This window comes from Silene latifolia, chromosome 7 (genome assembly GCF_048544455.1).
Source record: "Silene latifolia isolate original U9 population chromosome 7, ASM4854445v1, whole genome shotgun sequence".
NCBI classification, from domain to species: Eukaryota; Viridiplantae; Streptophyta; class Magnoliopsida; order Caryophyllales; family Caryophyllaceae; genus Silene; species Silene latifolia.
This window is the reverse complement of record NC_133532.1, coordinates 30,345,757-30,363,929: the sequence shown is the minus strand read 5'-3', so window position 1 is coordinate 30,363,929 and position 18,173 is coordinate 30,345,757. Positions and strand designations below refer to the sequence as shown.

The 18,173-nt window shown below is 41.1% G+C and overlaps 2 non-coding genes across 2 annotated transcripts; both read right to left on the bottom strand.

Moving 5' to 3' along the window:
• Window positions 1-875: 875 nt before the first annotated feature.
• LOC141593191 (small nucleolar RNA R71) lies at window positions 876-982 on the bottom strand. The gene has a single exon (XR_012521295.1). It is a non-coding gene; the product is annotated as a small nucleolar RNA R71 (small nucleolar RNA).
• A 16,038-nt stretch (window positions 983-17,020) lies between these two features.
• LOC141593582 (small nucleolar RNA R71) lies at window positions 17,021-17,127 on the bottom strand. The gene has a single exon (XR_012521656.1). It is a non-coding gene; the product is annotated as a small nucleolar RNA R71 (small nucleolar RNA).
• Between the last annotated feature and the right edge of the window lie 1,046 nt (window positions 17,128-18,173).

Below are 18,173 nucleotides of genomic sequence, written 5' to 3'. Positions count from 1 at the left end.
TTGAAAATCTCATCTCAATTCCCGTCCCTTGGGATCCGACCTTTACTTGCCTCTTTACTAATTGTAGAGTTGTTTGTGGAGTTATAAATTGTGTTTTGGTCTAGGTGCTTCTAACGACAAGTACCGAAAACTAAACCTCCAAGTGAGTCCGACAAAAAATGGCGCCGTTGTCGGGGAACGGTGTTAACTTGATTTAGATTTTCTTAAATTGTTATTAGTTGTGTGTTTCTTTGCCTTGGGGAAGTAAAACTCCTCAAGGTTTGTTCTAATTATTTTCGAGTTGTTTGATATTTTGCATGTCTAGAAGATCACAAGGTAACTTGTTACCCTTTGATCACGAAATTGAAAGGACTTTGACAAACAATAGAAGACTTGCTAGGAGAACTTTGAGAGGTATTGGTGAGGTTGTAGATATTCAACCAAACACTATTGATTTCATCAACCCTTTTGCAAGAGAAGGTGAGGAGAACACAACACAAAATCCAACACAAAATCAACCTACAATGCCTAAAATTTCATCACATTCCGTACCAACCGAGGAGAACATACCCAATGGTACTCCCACACCACAACACTTAACCGGAAATTTCATTGCCAAATCCGCATTTATCCAATTAGTCGAAAGAAGCCAATTTGGGGGGATGCCTAGTGAAGACCCTCACTCTCACATGGAGACGTTTTGTGACTATTGTGATGCGATTTCTCAAACCGGTGTAACTCAAAACCAAATTCGATGGGTCTTATTTCCTTTTTCCCTAATTGGCGCCGCAAAACAATGGTTGAAAGGCCTTGATAAGGCTACTCTCGGAATTGACTCTTGGAAGAAATTGGCTCTAGTTTTCTACAAAAAATTCTACCCACCGGAAAAGACTAACATGCTAAGAGCTCAAATTACGGGCTTTAAGCAAAGAGATGAAGAATCCTTGTATGAAGCTTGGGAGCGATTCAAAGGAAATTGCCGCTCATGTCCTCATCATGGACTTAGCGAGTGGTTCTTGATACAACAATTTTGGAACGGTCTTTATGAAGACTCAAGAAACATTCTCAACATGGGATCAAATGGAATGTTCACCGAAGTTGACGACAATCAAACTTGGAACAATATTGAGGAAATGGCGGTTCATAATTCACAATATAGTAGACCTCGCAAGGCTACTAGAGGAGGAAAGCATGAAGTGGACTCTATTACTCAATTGGGTGATTAACTTAGTGCTCACATTGATACCATCAATTTGAAGTTCGAAAAAGCTATGGCTAGACTTGAAGAAGCCTCAAAATCACCAAAGCAACATGTTAATGCCATGACGGCATCTTCATCAATCCCAAGTGGGATATGTGAGAATTGTGGAACTTTGGGACATGACTAAAGTGAATGTAGGGGAACAAATGAACAAGTGAATGCTTTTCAAGCATACAAGAGTGGTACCCCTTATTCAAACTATTACAATGAAAACACCAAATTCCACCCAAATCTCTCATACAAAAGCCAAAATGTTCAAAACCCTCAACCAACATACACCCCACCTCCCATGAGAAACCAAAATCAAAGACCCTTTTACAACCAAAACCAAGGTTACCAAATTCAAACTCCATACAATCAACAAAATGACCAAGGTTTTGATGTTCAAAAAGCGGTCCTCCAAATGCAAAAGAATCAACAAGAGTTTTTCACTCAAATGCAAAAGGATAGTCAAGCAAAGGAAATCACCATCAACAACATCATAGCCCACACCAAAATGTTGGAAACCCAATTGACTCAACTAGCATCTTCAAGCTCACAAAGACAGAAGGGGCAATTACCACCTCAAAGTAATCCCCCGAGACATGAAACGGTTAGTGCCATTCACTTGAGAAGTGGTACGAGGTATGAAGCACCGAAGAAGCAAGTTGAGGATGAAGTTGTGGAAGCTAGTGACAAAGAAGAAGTTTCAAAGAAAAATGAAGACAAGACCAAGGAGAAGGAGCCTATTGTGATTAGACTTCCTTTTCCAAGTCATCAAGCCAAGCCCAAATTTGATGACCAACTTGGAAAATTTATGGAGATTGTGAAGAATTTGGAAGTCTCGATTCTTTTCATGGAATTAATCAATCACGTGCCGGCCTATGCAAAGTACATGAAAGACATCCTTACGAAAAAGAAGTCGATCCAGAAGCTTGAGACTATCGCCTTCACTAAGGTGAGTAGTGCAATACTTCAAGGGAGTTCACCTCCAAAACTTAAAGATCCGGGAAGCTTCTCAATACCGTGTACCATTGGCGACACCACGATCAACAAAGCCCTATGTGATCTTGGGGCTAGTGTGAGTGTTATGTCGTACTCGGTGAGTAAAAGGTTAGGGATGGGAGAGCTTAAATGCACCAATATCACACTCCAAATGGCCGATAGATCGACGAAGACACCATTGGGGATATGGGAAGATGTTCCCGTAAGAGTTGGGAAATTTTTCATCCCGGTGGACTTTGTCATTGTTGACATGGAAGAAGCCTCCAATATTCCAATCATTCTAGGTAGACCTTTCTTGCACACCACGGGTGCGGTGATAGATGTGAAGCATGGAGAGCTCACTCTAGAAGTGGGAGATGAAAGCATAACTTTCAATCTTGACAAGACCATGAGAGCTCCCCGTTTGCATGAACCATGTTTTATGGTTGATCATTATAGCTGGAAGGATGATAGGAAGAAGTCGGAATTCCAATGGAAGAAGAAAGTCGATGATGCTCCATCAAAAGAGCAAGGAAATTGTAACAAAGAGAGCTTGAAAATCTCACCAAAGTCAAGCAATGAAGAAGATGGCTTCATTGGCCAAGACAAGAAAGTGAGAGAGTTGTCTCTATCAACTCAAGAGATCTTTAGTGACCAAGTAGATGAAGTTTGTGGTCTTTGGGACGATGAGTTTGAAGGGATTTTCAATCCCTACATTGGTAATGCTATCGATCAAGACCAACATGAAGGACAACAAGTGCAAAGATCTATTGAGGATCTTTATCATGACAATGAACAAGATTTTTACTACTTCTTCAAGGTGTTGAGTAACATCAACAACACCTTGGACATGCCCCCATGACATCTCATTAAGGATGAGAGTTTGTTGGAGTCCTCTCCAAACCACCATTTGTAAATATTTCTAATTCCCTAACTTGCATTTTAATTCTTACATTGCATTTTTGTTTTTTTTGGATTTTTATGCCTTGATCAAGATATTTATCATTTTTGAGAGAAGTGAGGGAGGGACTAATGATTTTATTGATGTGTAGTGCTTTAGCTTAGTGTGGGGATAGCAATTGCCTAGGCTACTCATGCCTTTGTGGCGCCCCTACAGTGAAGAACACGGGATTTGAAGAATGAAAATGACACGGGATATGCAAGTGCACGGATGGGACTGAATCTGGGTAGACCAGGTGGAATCCGAGCGTCCCTATGGGTAATCCGCTCGTCTTATGGGAATCCGAGCGTCTATGGAATAATCCGTCAGTCCAAATGAGCAAAAATAGACTCCTAAAGATTCAAATATAAGGCACCCTCACTACATATGGGGTGACTATGAAAATTTTCAAAAAGAAATGCAAAAAGTTGAAAAGTTGTCAGGTATTGAAATGCCAAAAATCAAAAGAAATGGCAAAAGAAAGTGTTCTCAAATGTTATATGCCACAAGAAATTGGGGGGAAAAACAAACAACAAAAGCAAACTCCCAAAATGAAACTCAAACACTATCGTTCCCTTTATCCATCGTATCCACTTTTGTGCATGGTAGAGAGGGGACGACCATTCTTCTTGTCTATGCAAGAGGGGGAATTCCGCCATCCTCCAGTGTTTCTAACACCATAGGGAGTCTACTCTTGACAAAAGCATTTAACGATTGAGGACAAAGGTACCCTAGCTTGACACAACTTGGAGGTGATTTATTGGTATCCTTCTAGGCTTAGTAGTTTGAAGAAATTACATCTATGAAGGAGTGTGTACTCTTGAATTGCTTCCTCTTTAGATAATTTCCGCCACTTAGATGAGGAAAGTGGCTATTCTTTTGTAGATGCATCCATTACGTGATTTTATGTGCTCTAAATGTTTGGATGTGTCGCCATTTTGGCAAGACCCACCTTGCCTTGCAAGAAGGCATCCTACCTCATGGTTGTCTTGTTGTGAGTTGAAGGGGCGGAGTGAGACCTGCTAATTGTCTCATATCGGCTATGCTATTTGGTTAGTTTAAATAACGGTCCTAGTCTTTGTCACCTCTTTACTCGGGACGAGCAAAGGTTCGGTTTGGGGACATTTGATGTGACCATAATTTGAGCATATTTAGTCCCCGAATTAGCCTTGTTCCCATGCTTTTTGGTGCATAGTTGGGTCATTTATTGTCTTTAGTCCTTTGTTTTGCATATTCTTTGAGGTTTTGATCCCTTGGTAGGAAATGAGTGCAAACCTTGCATTTTCATGGCAAAATGGAGCTAAATTGATTGAATTCAATGACCAAGCATCAAAGAGAAGACAAGACTATAAGGCCTTTGTACATACTATAGTAGATGGGCAATAATGAGAAAAGATCCTTGCATCCCCGAGGAAATCCTCAAGGATTTTATGAAGAGAAAGGAAGAAAAGAAGAAAGGAAGAAGCTGTAAGAGAATCCGAGCGGATTGCCCACAATCCGCCCATCCAGCACATGCAATCCGAGCGTCTTCCTCAGCTGGACGCCCGTCCAAAACCACCACAATCCGCCCGTCCACCCCACGAATCCGCGCGTCCAACAAGAAGACAATTCGCCCGTCCCGTGCCCTGGACGCTCGGATTGTGTGACAGCTAAATCCGTCTTCTACTTGTTCAATGAAGGATGCGCATATTTTTAAGACCGGCGAAAAGGAGACCGGAGTGTCTCTTGAGACCGGCGATTCCTCAAGGACTTAATCGTCATTTAAGCCCTTAGTAAACCCTAATTTATGTACCTAATCCCCACTATAAATACCCCATTAGTCTAATTAGATTATCATGTTCTTTTTAGCAATCTCTAGTGTAGTTTATATCAATCAAATCTCTCTTTAATCTTGTAATCAACTTTTAACCAAGTCTTAATACAAATCTCATTTCTTTAATCTCTCTTTTGTTCATCTTTCATTTTTAGGTAATTAAAGATTATTTGGGTTATTATTGGGAGATTGACAACCTTCCGATCAATCATCAAGTACTTCTATTATTCTTTGCTTTATTATTGGAATCATTAGTAGGTATAATTCTCTTAATCCCTTTTTAATTATTGTTAATTATCTTCATTTATTCATCATGTTTTACTTTGTTGGTATGATTGACAACCTTGCTAGCATGTTCAACATGATAATGGGTGAGTAGTTTCCTTAGCTAGAGTTAATGGGTAATTAGGGGAAACCAACATGGGGGATGATTCATCCTTAAATTAATATGTTTTCATAGTTTATTAGCTTGCATGTTGTGATCTCAACTTATGCACATGTTATGTTTGATGAAATGCGAGCCTATGAATCCTTGCATTTTTTACCCATCACCTATCTTTTCAACGAGACTTGTAAGACATAAACCAACTCGAGTCTCATTAGACCATGCATATCGATTCGGCTCCGGGACCCAACCTTTCCTAGGATTGTAAGATATAAACCAACTCGATCCATCACAATAATAATTGCTTTCTTATAATTTCAGAATATGTTTGTATGATCAATTCCCATGAATCCCCTATGACCCCATGACACTCTAGTGCCTTTTATCAATTGTTTACATCCCTTTTTAATCATCTTGATTGTTTACTTTTATTGCTATTTAGTTTAGTGATCTTCTACTTCAAACCCCAAATTGTGACACCCCTAGACACCACTAGTTGCAATTGAAAATCTCATCTCAATTCCCGTCCCTTGGGATCCGACCTTTACTTGCCTCTTTACTAATTGTAGAGTTGTTTGTGGAGTTATAAATTGTGATTTGGTCTAGGTGCTCCTAACAACAAGTACCGAAAACTAAACCTCCAAGTGAGTCCGACCACACATCCTTTAGGTGTGACTTTTAGGGACCAGTTGATCACCGCCATCAGTATGATAATAACGTCAAATTTCTAGCAAGCCAACCGTTATTAGTAAACGTTAATCAATTGATAAAATACTAAGTATACCCTGTGAACCTATAAGAGATTTATACACGTTATCACACTAACGTTGCAGGACACTAGCTCCAACAATCTCCCAGTTGTCCTCACAAGTTTATGTGTGATAACCGATTCTCATATCCTTAATTTCTCCCACTCAATGTAAAACAATTTGCAAAATCCGTATTCACAAAGGTCGTGTTTTACAAGTGATCAGTATCAAGAGTGGTTTTCCCGACTAGAGAGTAACTTAACTGATAAACTAATCATCGTTCGAGCATGCCCATGCATTTCAGTTACAACTCCTCGAGTGGCCCTGAGAAATGACTAAACCTGATAAAGGTTGGATATTTTCTTCAACTCGAATCCTGCAGATACAAGCACAGTATGAAATGACCCAGTAAAAATCTGCTTAGCCTCCTGTTACGGTCGACCATGAGAAAGAAACCAAAGTCACTCAAAAACTGCCTTAATCTCAAGAGACAGTCGATAGTCAAAAGAATCGACTCTAGGAACACAATGGACGTCCAATCCACGACCTGGCACTGAATGTTTTTAAACATTTAGGACTCCATTACATTGTCACAATGTCCGACGAGGTATCGTTGTAACTCGCATCTGTGATCGATCAGCCAACCGTTTGACTTATGGCTCGTTGAACCCAACATCAATCAACTTCACAATATAATAGCCAGAGTTATCAGCTCATGTAGGTGATTACGGACCAAAACAAATATAATGTAATTCAGTTCCTTTGTGGCGTTCAATGTTGTCGTACAATCCACATAAAAAACAAAATATGAAATAATACGATGAAGTTATAAATAGCATATGAAAAAGAAAATGTATCGAATCCATAAACAACTACTACAACTCAGGAATACGTTTAATTCCCATGGAAATAATGTGCCCTTCATGCTTATCATATTTCAATGGTTTAGTGAGAGGATCCGCGATATTGTCATCCGAAGCAATCTTGTCAATCACTATCTCCTCTTGCTCCACGTAATCACGGATCAGGTGAGCCTTCCGATGTACATGTCTAGACTTGTTGCTAGACTTAGGCTCCTTGGCCTGGAAGATGGCACCTCTATTGTCACAATAGATGGTGATTGGGTCATTCGAACTAGAAACTATGGTTAGTCCTTGTAAGAATTGACGCATCCATATAGCTTACTTTGCTGCATCTGAAGCGGCATAGTACTCGGATTCAGTATTAGAATCTGCTACAACTTCCTGTTTGGAACCTTTCCAGCTGACCGCAACACTATTAAGAGTAAAGACGAATCCAGACTGAGATTTCGAATCATCTAGATCCGTTTGGAAGCTAGCATTTGCATAACCGATTGCACATAGCTTAGTATCTCCTCCATAAGTCAATGCCCAATCCTTAGTTCTCCGTAGGTACTTAAGGATGTTTTTAACAGCCATCCAGTGTGTTTCACCTGGATTGCTTTGGTACCGACTCGTCATACTCAATGCATATGCCACGTCTGGACGTGTGCATATCATGGCATACATGATTGATCCTATGGCTGATGCATAAGGATCGCGACTCATGCGTTCAACCCCTTCCGGTGTCTTAGGTGACTGAGACTTGCTCAAATGCATCGCTGAAGTCATTGGAAGGTTCCCCTTCTTGGAGTTGGTCATGCTGAACCTTTGAAGAATCTTATCTAGATAAGACTCCTGACTCAGTGATAACATCCGTCGTGATCTATCTCGATAGATACGGATTCCCAATATGCGTTGTGCCTCACCCAGATCTTTCATCTGGAAATGGTTCTTCAACCATCCTTTTACCGAAGATAAGAGAGGAATGTTATTCCCAATCAAGAGTATGTCATCGACATACAATATCAAGAAAACAATCTTGCTCCCACTCGACTTGACATATAAGCATGGTTCCTCGACCGATCGAGTGAAACCATACTCTATTATCACCTGGTCGAAACGATGATTCCAACTCCGAGAAGCTTGCTTAAGTCCATAAATGGAACGTTTAAGCTTTCACACTTTCATAGGAATTTCAGGATCTATGAAACCTTCGGGTTGTACCATGTACAATTCCTCCTCCAAATAACCATTTAAGAAGGCGGTTTTCACATCCATCTGTCAAATTTCATAGTCATGAAAAGCGGCAATCGCTAAGATTATCCGAATGGAACGCAGCATAACTACGGGTTCAAAGATTTCATCATAATGCAATCCGTGCACTTGGGTGAAACCTTTTGCCACTAGTCATGCCTTATAGGTATATGGTTGCCCTTCTACAAAATGCTATATTTTGTAAAGCCATTTGCACTGAAGAGGTCATACCTTGTTAGGTAAATCAACAAGATCCCATACGTCATTCTCATACATGGAGTCCATCTCGGATTGCATGGCTTCAAGCCATAGCTTAGAGTCGGAACAGGTCATGACACCTTTATAGGTAGCGGGTTCATTACTCTCTAGGAGCAAAACGTCATTTTCCTCAACCATACCAATGTATCTGTCTGGAGGATTAGAGACTCTACCCGACCTTCTAGGTTCCCGAGGAATATTAACCGTATCATTAGTTGAAGGAACATCTTCCTCCATCTGTTCCTCGGTTGTTAGTTCTTGAATCTCTGACAGCTCGAAGGTTCTATTACTTGACTTGTTCTCGAGAAACTCTTTCTCTAAGAACTTTGCACTAGCCGCAACAAAAACTCGATGTTCGGTAGGCAAATAGAAGTAATGACCAAACATTCCTTTTGGATAACCAATAAAGTATGTCTTGACCGATCGCGGGCCGAGCTTATCCTCGTGTCTCCACTTGACATAAGCCCCGCAGCCCCAAACCCGAATAAAGGACAAGTTGGGGACCATTCCCTTCCATATCTCATACGGAGTCTTGTCGACAGCTTTAGACGTACTTCGGTTAAGTATAAGAGCAGCTGACAAAAGAGCAAAACCCCATAATGAATCAGGTACTACCGTGTGACTCATCATGGATCGAACCATATCGAGTAGTGTTCGATTTCTCCGTTCGGACACACCATTTAATTGAGGTGTTCCAGGTGGAGTTAACTTTAAAACTATTCCACAGTCTTTAAGGTGTTGATCAAACTCATTTGAAAAATATTCGCCACCATGATCTGAACGGACTGCTTTAACCTTTCTTCCCAGTTGGTTCTCAACCTTATTCTGGTATTGTAGATACCCAGTATCTGCTGAAACTCCAACAAACACCTGATGATTATTGGACTACAACATGTTTTGGGATCGCAGCGTTTGATCGACAGTTTGTGTACAACTTTACGTCGGAAAACATAAAACGATTTCGAAAACAAAACATTTCAAAACATTTCAAAAATACCTGGAGTGTTTAATGCATGACGACGGGGTCGCAATGACACTAACTAGAGTCAAAACCGACTCCGGACCAAAAACCGAATCAAAAATTCAAATCCCGACTCCAACAACGAGTCAAACCGAGTCAACCAAAAAAACAAAATATCTTCAAGCCTTCTATACTAAGTTTTCCCGGATTCATGTTGGTCAAGTACCAAACATGTGACTACAAAACCTAGGATAGAACAAATCATAATTGCGTTTGTTGTGATAGTGACAACACAACTCGAAGTGCCGCGACGTGGCTCGCGCCTCTTTGAGCAGCCCAGGTGGCCACGTCGCTCAAAAATTACAGAACCATTCATTCTCCTATAAATACCCCTCAAATGCCACCCATTTGAGACTTACGCGAGTGTCCGCCCCCTCTTTTCTCCCTTAAATTTCTCGACTCGACTTCTTAAGTCACAATCCGACGCGTATTTATGACCTACCGATCGTAAACACGAGCCTTACACATTGTTTGGTACCGTCATCGTGCATTAAACCACTTGACCGACCACTTTGACCACTACACCATCACTAAACTTTTAAAACACTCTTTTACTTACCAAAACGGTTTTAAATCGAGTTTTCTTCGATCAAACGAGTTAATACACTTACGTCGGTCACTCGCCATAACCAAACATGTAAGTATGAGGGTGTAAAAATCCTCTTTTATTATGTTTTCATTTGTTTCATGACTTTAACATGCTAAAACATGCATACCATGAACCAAAACATGGGATAAACGAGCCAAAACCGATTTTTGGTCTGAGGCAGAAGCCCCTTAGGTCGCCAAATGGCTCGCGCCTAAATGGGGTACTCAGACCAGAGATCAACCGTGTTTGTTCTCGTCATTCCCTTAATCCTTTTTTTCATATTTGTAATCGGTTTTTACCATTTCAAGTATTTTCGAAACCTTTTTGTTTCATTTCACATGTTTTAACCATAAAACATTTTTCACCCTTGGTTCTTCATACCATGACGGTTAAATCCGTGTTTCGGTGATAATATTTGGTTAATGACATTTAAAAGGTATTTTAAAGCCTTTTATTTCATTTCTTTACATTTTCAAACAAACATATTAGTCACCAACACAAAATCATCCTTGGTTCTACATACCATGCCGGATTTTAACCCGGGTACGATGACGACTACCTACTAATTACATTCAAAATGGACTTAAAACAATTAGTCCATAATCATTTTCAAAACTATTCATGTCAAGTTTGTCAAACCGAACCCGACACCGAATATTTTCAAATAATGATGATTATTCGAGTCTAGCTCTTCAAATCGACAAATGCGGTTTAAACGACCCTTTCAAAACCAAACCGGGTTCAAAAATCCATTTTTAACACGTTTTATAACGTTTTCAAAACAGTCAGAACACAGCATACAACCGTTGGCTAACCCGCGCCTCAAGCAGGCCTTTTCTTTCTCATTTTCAAAACCAGAGGGAGGCCCCTTACACCGCCGGCTGGCTCGCGCCTCTTATAGCCGTCTGGTACAGGGCCTGTTTTCTTCCAGCATTAGTCTAGGACGATCCCGACTCCGGTTAACCCGGATATAGGACGGATCAGATGACTATTCGATTATTCAAAACCATATTTGTAAAATGCCTTACTAAAGACAAATGGATCATGTTATGCACCCTAAACCTAATACGGTAAATGGATGTTTAATTTCCGTCTTGCATGCAAATCAACCATTAATCCAACTCGACATCTTATACTTGATATTTGGATTAAATCAACCGACTTAGAAAGCTCTCACATGTTAGGTTTAAATTATTGGATGCGCATTCATGCATTTAAACCGTTTTATCAACTTTTGCATTCAACCAACCAAGATCGATCAGTAGAGGCCGCTAAACGAGGGCGGGATTGGGTGTCTGATTAAAGGGCTTCCCAATACGTACTTTCACCTCTTACTCAGAAACTTTGGATAGTGGACCACCTTATCCAGGGCGTACAAGAGTCATTCTAGAGATAGGATGCTAAAGAGGGACGATTTCCTTATCTTTAGTACCTATGTCAAACGCTGCTTTGTGCTTCGATTTGACCGAGGTATAAAGTGGAATTCGTAAGGGTTCCAGGCATCCCACAAATGCTTGGTGGCGACTCCGAACATCTCTAATCATTTCGAGACCCTTACCGAGACGAAACCGACCGATCTAAAACGATCCGGTCGAAGGCATTTTTACGCCGCCGAGCGTGGCTTTCAAAAGACCGCTATACGTCCACAGATTTGCTAGGCGTGTAGGTGGGCCATGTCCACAGATTGGCGACTCCATTGGGGAAAACTAGGACATTTACGTCTTTGTGATCCCTAGATGGTGAGACTCGAACGAGATCTTGGTTGGAATGCATTAATTGATATTACGGTCACGGTTAGGTTCCTTGTCCGGGCCCACAACCTAACCCTTTTCGACCAATTGGCTCGTCCCGTCGGCGTGAGTTTTATCATCCCCGCGTTTCGAATCCCGATTGAGTCAAGCATACCATTGACGTTACACATTTCTGTTTCGTCAAAGAGCTTTCATCACTTTCGAGCACGAGGCTAGGGCACCCTCCTTACACATTTTGTTTAGATTGGTATCCCTCTCGCAAATCGGGGTTTGATTGCTTGGTGTGTAACTCACCCTTTCTAAGCCAAAACCCGTGTCAGCATGATGCATAATATAATGAACTGTGAGTGCTTATGTGCTATTTGATCATAAGTCCTTCCGTGTCATTTTCAAACTTTCAAAAACACCCTTTTTGCGCCGTTATAATGGCCATCTCAAACCTCGGTCTTTCGCTGACCGATGCACGCCTTTCTAGGCCATCATAATGACGATTTTCAAACTCGGTTTTGTATAACCATTTCAACACGCCTTTCTAGGCCGTCATAATGACGATTTTCAAACTCGGTTTTGTATAATCATTTCAACACGCCTTTCTAGGCCGTCATAATGACGATTTTCAAACTCGGTTTTGTATAACCATTTCAACACGCCTTTCTAGGCCGTCATAATGACGATTTTCAAATTCGATTTTGTATAACCATTTCAAACCTCGGTCTTTCGCCGACCGATGCACGCCTTTCTAGGCCGTCATAATGACGATTTTCAAACCCGGTTTTGTATAACCATTTCAACACGCCTTTCTAGGCCGTCATAATGACGATTTTCAAACCCGGTTTTGTATAACCATTTCAACACGCCTTTCTAGGCCGTCATAATGACGATTTTCAAACCCGGTTTTGTATAACCATTTCAAATCACATTTTTACGCCGTTATAATCGCCGCGTCTAGACACGGATTTTAACCCGTTTCGCGCCGACAATGGCTCCCTTTCGAAACCCGAGAAAAGCACACACCCTTTTCTCGAAACACTTTCAGATCCCGAGGACCATGCACCGTCCCCGAGACCTTTTCAAACATTTCAAACCCGATTTTCAAAACATACAATTTTGAATTTCAAAACCGTCTTGGGAAGCAACACACTGTTTTCCGAGCCGACTCAAGCTCAAACCTTCTTTTGCAAATAAACTTAAGACAACCCTTTCAACTGATCGACTTGCGGAGATTTCTATCTTCGGAAGCCGCCCATTAAAGCGACAAATGAATCTTTTTGAAAATTTCTATTTTCGAAAACTTCAGTCCACCATCCCAATTCCGCCTCGTGTCTATCGAGTCAAAGCAAACGTACTTATGGGTCTTTAATTATGAGTCGTCTCACCACGAGACCCGTCTAATGGCGTCGCGCCGTCATGATTGGACTCGTGTCAAAGGTTCGGTCAAACACCGTCACGTCACAAATCGAGTCAGCACCGAGGGACCACACACGGTCACCCCGTCTTATTGAGTCGATCTTTGTCTCGTCCTCTGTGTTGTCTGCGTTCAGTCTTGGGACCGTGTCGGATTGAGTTGTAATGTGAGCCGTTTTTCTGCCTCAGAGCCATGGCCCCGTCTTCAACTTCGTCTGTCAACCACAATAACAATTATAACAACAGAGATGTCACAACTGATCAGCTAGCCAGCCTGCTTACCGCTCTTAAGGTCACCCTGGATCGCGTCGAGACCCGTATCGACGCCCTCGAGAACAAGGAAATTGGGGAACATAATACCCCACCTCGATCAAACGAGAAGAGGTGAAACTCTTAGAAGAACAACTCCTAGCCCGGGGTAACAACATCCACCTTGAAAATAACCGAAGGTTCGAACCTGTTGGGGACCAGTTACCTGACAACTTCACCCTGACTGATGTGCCTAAGTTTAAGGGAGTGGAAGACCCACTCAACCACATCCGTGCTTTCAAAGACTACATGGCCAGAATCTTCCCATCCTCTTTGGAGCCGATTCCTCGCCAATGGTACTACTCCTTGGACCCGAAAAACCTTACCACTTGGGATGAGATCGCAGTTGAGTTTGCCAAACAGTATGCCGACAACGTCGAAATCCAGGCCAACACCCGTACTCTCGAGGTGTTAACCCAAAACGACAAGGAAGGATTCACTGAGTTCCTAAATCGTTGGACGAGGGTGAGTACTCAGTTGGTCAGTAAGCCGAGTGAATCAACTCTGGTGGAAAAATATGTCAACAACCTCCGCCCGATTTATGCCAACCTACCGAGGTATCAAAATATCAAAACTTTCCAAGATCTGCAGATTCTGGGGACACGTATTGAGGACGACCTCCGAAAGGGTGTTTTAGCAAAGACCACTGGCAGGGGTTATCAAGGATCCACCTCAACCGGATCTCGCCCTTACGGACAGACAAACAAGATTGATGAGGTTAACCTCGTCGAACCATCTACCAAGAAAACTGAACGCCCTCAGAGAGTGTTCACCAACATAGGGTCGACTTATGCAAGTGCCTTGAAAAGGCTCATGGACCAGGGGAAGTTACACCCGATCGGGCCCACCCCGGACCCGGCCGACGCCAAGAAATCCCGATTTTGGAACCCCAACGCCTGCTGCCAGTATCATCGAGGGAAAGGGCATGATACCGAAAATTGCTTCAAACTCAAGCACCTCATTCAAGACATGATTGAGAAGGGAGATTTACCTATACCCCCACCAACTAAGCCGAACAACAAGACGAATCCCCTGGGAATTTGATGTGACCATAATTAGCGCATTTTAGTCCCCGAATTAGCCTTGTTCCTATGCTTTTTAGTGCATATTTGGGTCATTTATTGTCTTTAGTTCTTTGTTTTGCATATTCTTTAAGGTTTTGTGTCCTTGGTAGGAAAGGAGTGCAAACCTTGTATTTTCATGGCAAAATGAGACTAAATTGATTGAATTCAATGACCAAGCATCAAGGAGAGACAAGATTAGAAGGCCTTTGTACATATTATAGTAGATGAGCAATGTTGAGGAAAGATCCTTGCATCCCCAAGGAAATCCCCAAGGATTTTATGAAGAAAAGGGAAGAAAAGAAGAAGAAACAAGACTGAGGAGCAATCCATGCGGATTGTCCTGAATCCGCCCGTCCCCAGCACCACAATCCGTGCGTCTTCCTTCGAAGACGCCCGGGCAGCAGCTACCAGAAGACGTGCGTCTTCTCCCAAAGATGCCCGGGCAGAGACCGTTGAATCCGGCCGTCCCGTGCCTAAGACGCACGGATTCCAGTCCAGCACAAATCCGTTTCTTCAAGCTTCAAAGAAAGATGCCCTTCCTTCGAAAAATACCGGCGTTTCCCTGCTCAAATCTAAAAAGTGTAATTAATAGTTTAGCCCTTAGTTAACCCTAATGCCTCCACCTAATTTCCACTATAAATACCCCATTAGTCTAATTAGAAGAGCATGTTCTTCTTATCAATTCTTAGAGTAGTTAATATCAATTAAATCTCTCTTTAGTTTTCTAATCAACAATTAATCAAGTTTTAATACAAGTTTTATTTCCTTAATCTCTCTTTTGTTCATCCTTTATTTTGGGTAATTGAAGATTATTTGGGTTATTATTGGGAGATTGACAACCTCTCAATCAAGCATCAAGTACTTCTTTTATTCTTTGCTTTATTATTTGAATCATTAGTAGGTATAATTCTCTTAATCCCTTTTTAATTATTGTTAATTACTTTCATTTATTCATCATGTTTCATTTTGTTGGTATGATTGACAACCTTGCTAGCATGATCAACATGATAATGAGTGAGTAGTGACCTAGCTAGGGTTAATGGGTAATTAGGGGAAACCAACATGTGGAATGATTCATGTTTAAATTAATATGCTTTCATGGTTTATTTTCTTGCTTGTTTTGATCTTAACTCATGCACATGTTATGTTTGATGAAATGCGAGCCTATGAATCCTTGCATTTTTTACCCATCACCTATCTTTTCAATGAGACTTGTAAGACGTAAACCAACTCGAGTCTCATTAGACCATGCATGTTGTTGAGCAGGGAAGACTAAGTCGACTTGTAGGTGTTGTACAATCTAATCGATTCGGCTCTGGGACCCAAACTTTCCTAGGATTGTAAGATATAACCCAACTCAACCCATCACAACAATAATTGCTTGCTTATAATTTGAGAACATGTTTGTATGATCAATTCCCATAATTCCCCTATGACCCCATGATACCCTAGTGCTTTTTATCAATTGTTTACAACCCTTTTAATTCATCTTGCTTATTTACTTTCATTGCTATTTAGTTTAGTGACCTTCTACATCAACTCAAATTGTGACACCCCTAAGACACCACTAGTTTCAATAGAAATCTCATCTCAATTCCCGTCCCTTGGGATCCGACCTTTACTTGCCTCTTTACTAATTGTAGAGTTGTTTGTGAAGTTATAAATTGTGTTTTGGTCTAGGTGCTCCTAAATACAAGTTACCGAAAAGATTTAGTCCGACCAAAAATGGCGCCGTTGCCGGGGACGGTGTTAACTTGATTTAGATTTTCTTATATTGTTATTAGTTGTGTCTTTCTTTGCCTTGGGGAAGTAAAACTCCTCAAGGTTTGTTCTAATTGTTTTCGAGTTGTTTGATATTTTGCATGTCTAGAAGGTCACAAGGTGATTTGTTACCTTTTGATCGTGAAATTGAAAGAACTTTGACAACCAATAGAAGACTTGCTAGGAGAAATTTGAGAGGTATTAGTGAGGTTGTAGATATTCAACTAGATATTGAGTTCATCAACCCTTTTGCAAGAGAAGGTGAGGAGAACCCAACACAAAACATAACACAAAATCAACCCACAATGCCTAAGTTTTCACCACATTCCGTACCCACCGAGGAGAACCTACCCAATGGTACTCCCACACCACAACATTTGACCGGAAATTTTATTGCCAAATCCGACTTTATCCAATTAGTCGAAAGGAGCCAATTTGGGGGGATGCCTAGTGAAGACCCTCATTCTCATATGGAAACCTTTTGTGACTATTGTGATGCGATTTCTCAAACCGGTGTAACTCAAGACTAAATTCGATGGGTCTTATTTCCTTTTTCTCTAATTGGCACCGCGAAACAATGGTTGAAGGGCCTTGATAAGGCCACTCTTGGAATTGATTCTTGGAAAAAGTTGGGTCTAGCTTTCTACAAAAAATTCTACCCACCGGAAAAGACTAACATGCTAAGAGCCCAAATTACGGGTTTTAAGCAAAGGGATGAAGAATCTTTGTATGAAGCTTGGGAGCGGTTCAAGGGAATTTGTCGCTCATGTCCTCACCATGGACTTAGCGAGTGGTTCTTGGTACAACAATTTTGGAACGGTCTATTTGAAGATTCAAGGAACATTCTCAACATGGGATCAAATGGAATGTTCACCGAAGTTGATGACAATCAAACTTGGAACAAAATTGAGGAAATGGCGGTCCATATCTCACAATATAGTAGACCTCGCAAGGCTACTAGAGGAGGAAATCATGAAGTGGACTCCGTTACTCAATTGGGTGCTCAACTTAGTGCTCACATTGACACAATCAATTTGAAGTTTGAAAAAGCTATGGCTAGACTTGAAGAAACCTCAAAATCACCAAAGCATCATGTTAATGCCATGACGGCATCTTCATCAATCCCAAGTGGCATATGTGAGAATTGTGGAACTTTGGGACATGACCAAAGTTAATATAGGGGAACAAATGAACAAGTGAATGCTTTCCAAGCATACAAGAGTGGTACCCCTTATTCCAACTATTACAATGAAAACACCAAATTCCATCCAAATCTCTCATACAAAAGCCAAAATGTTCAAAACCCTCAAACAACATACACCCCACCTCCCATGAGAAACCAAAATCAAAGACCCTTTTACAACCAAAACCAAGGTTACCAAAATCAAAATCCATACAATCACCAAAATGACCAAGGTTTTGATGTTCAAAAAGCGGTCCTCCAAATGCAAAATAATCAACAAGAATTTTTCACTCAAATGCAAAAAGATAGTCAAGCAAAGGAAACCACCATCAACAACATTCTAGCTCACACCTAAATGTTGGAAACCCAATTGACTTAACTAGCATCTTCAAGCTCACAAAGACAAAAGGGGCAATTACCACCTCAAAGTAATCCCCCAAGACATGAAACGGTTAGTGCCATTCACTTGAGAAGTGGTACAAGGTATGAAGCACCGAAGAAGCAAGTTGAGGATGAAGTTGTGGAAGCTAGTGATAAGGAAGAAATTGTGCAAAACTCCAAAGATGGAGAACCATCAAAAGAAGAAATTCCAAAGAAAAATGAAGACAAGGTCAAGGAGAAGGAGCCCATTGTGATTAGACTTCCTT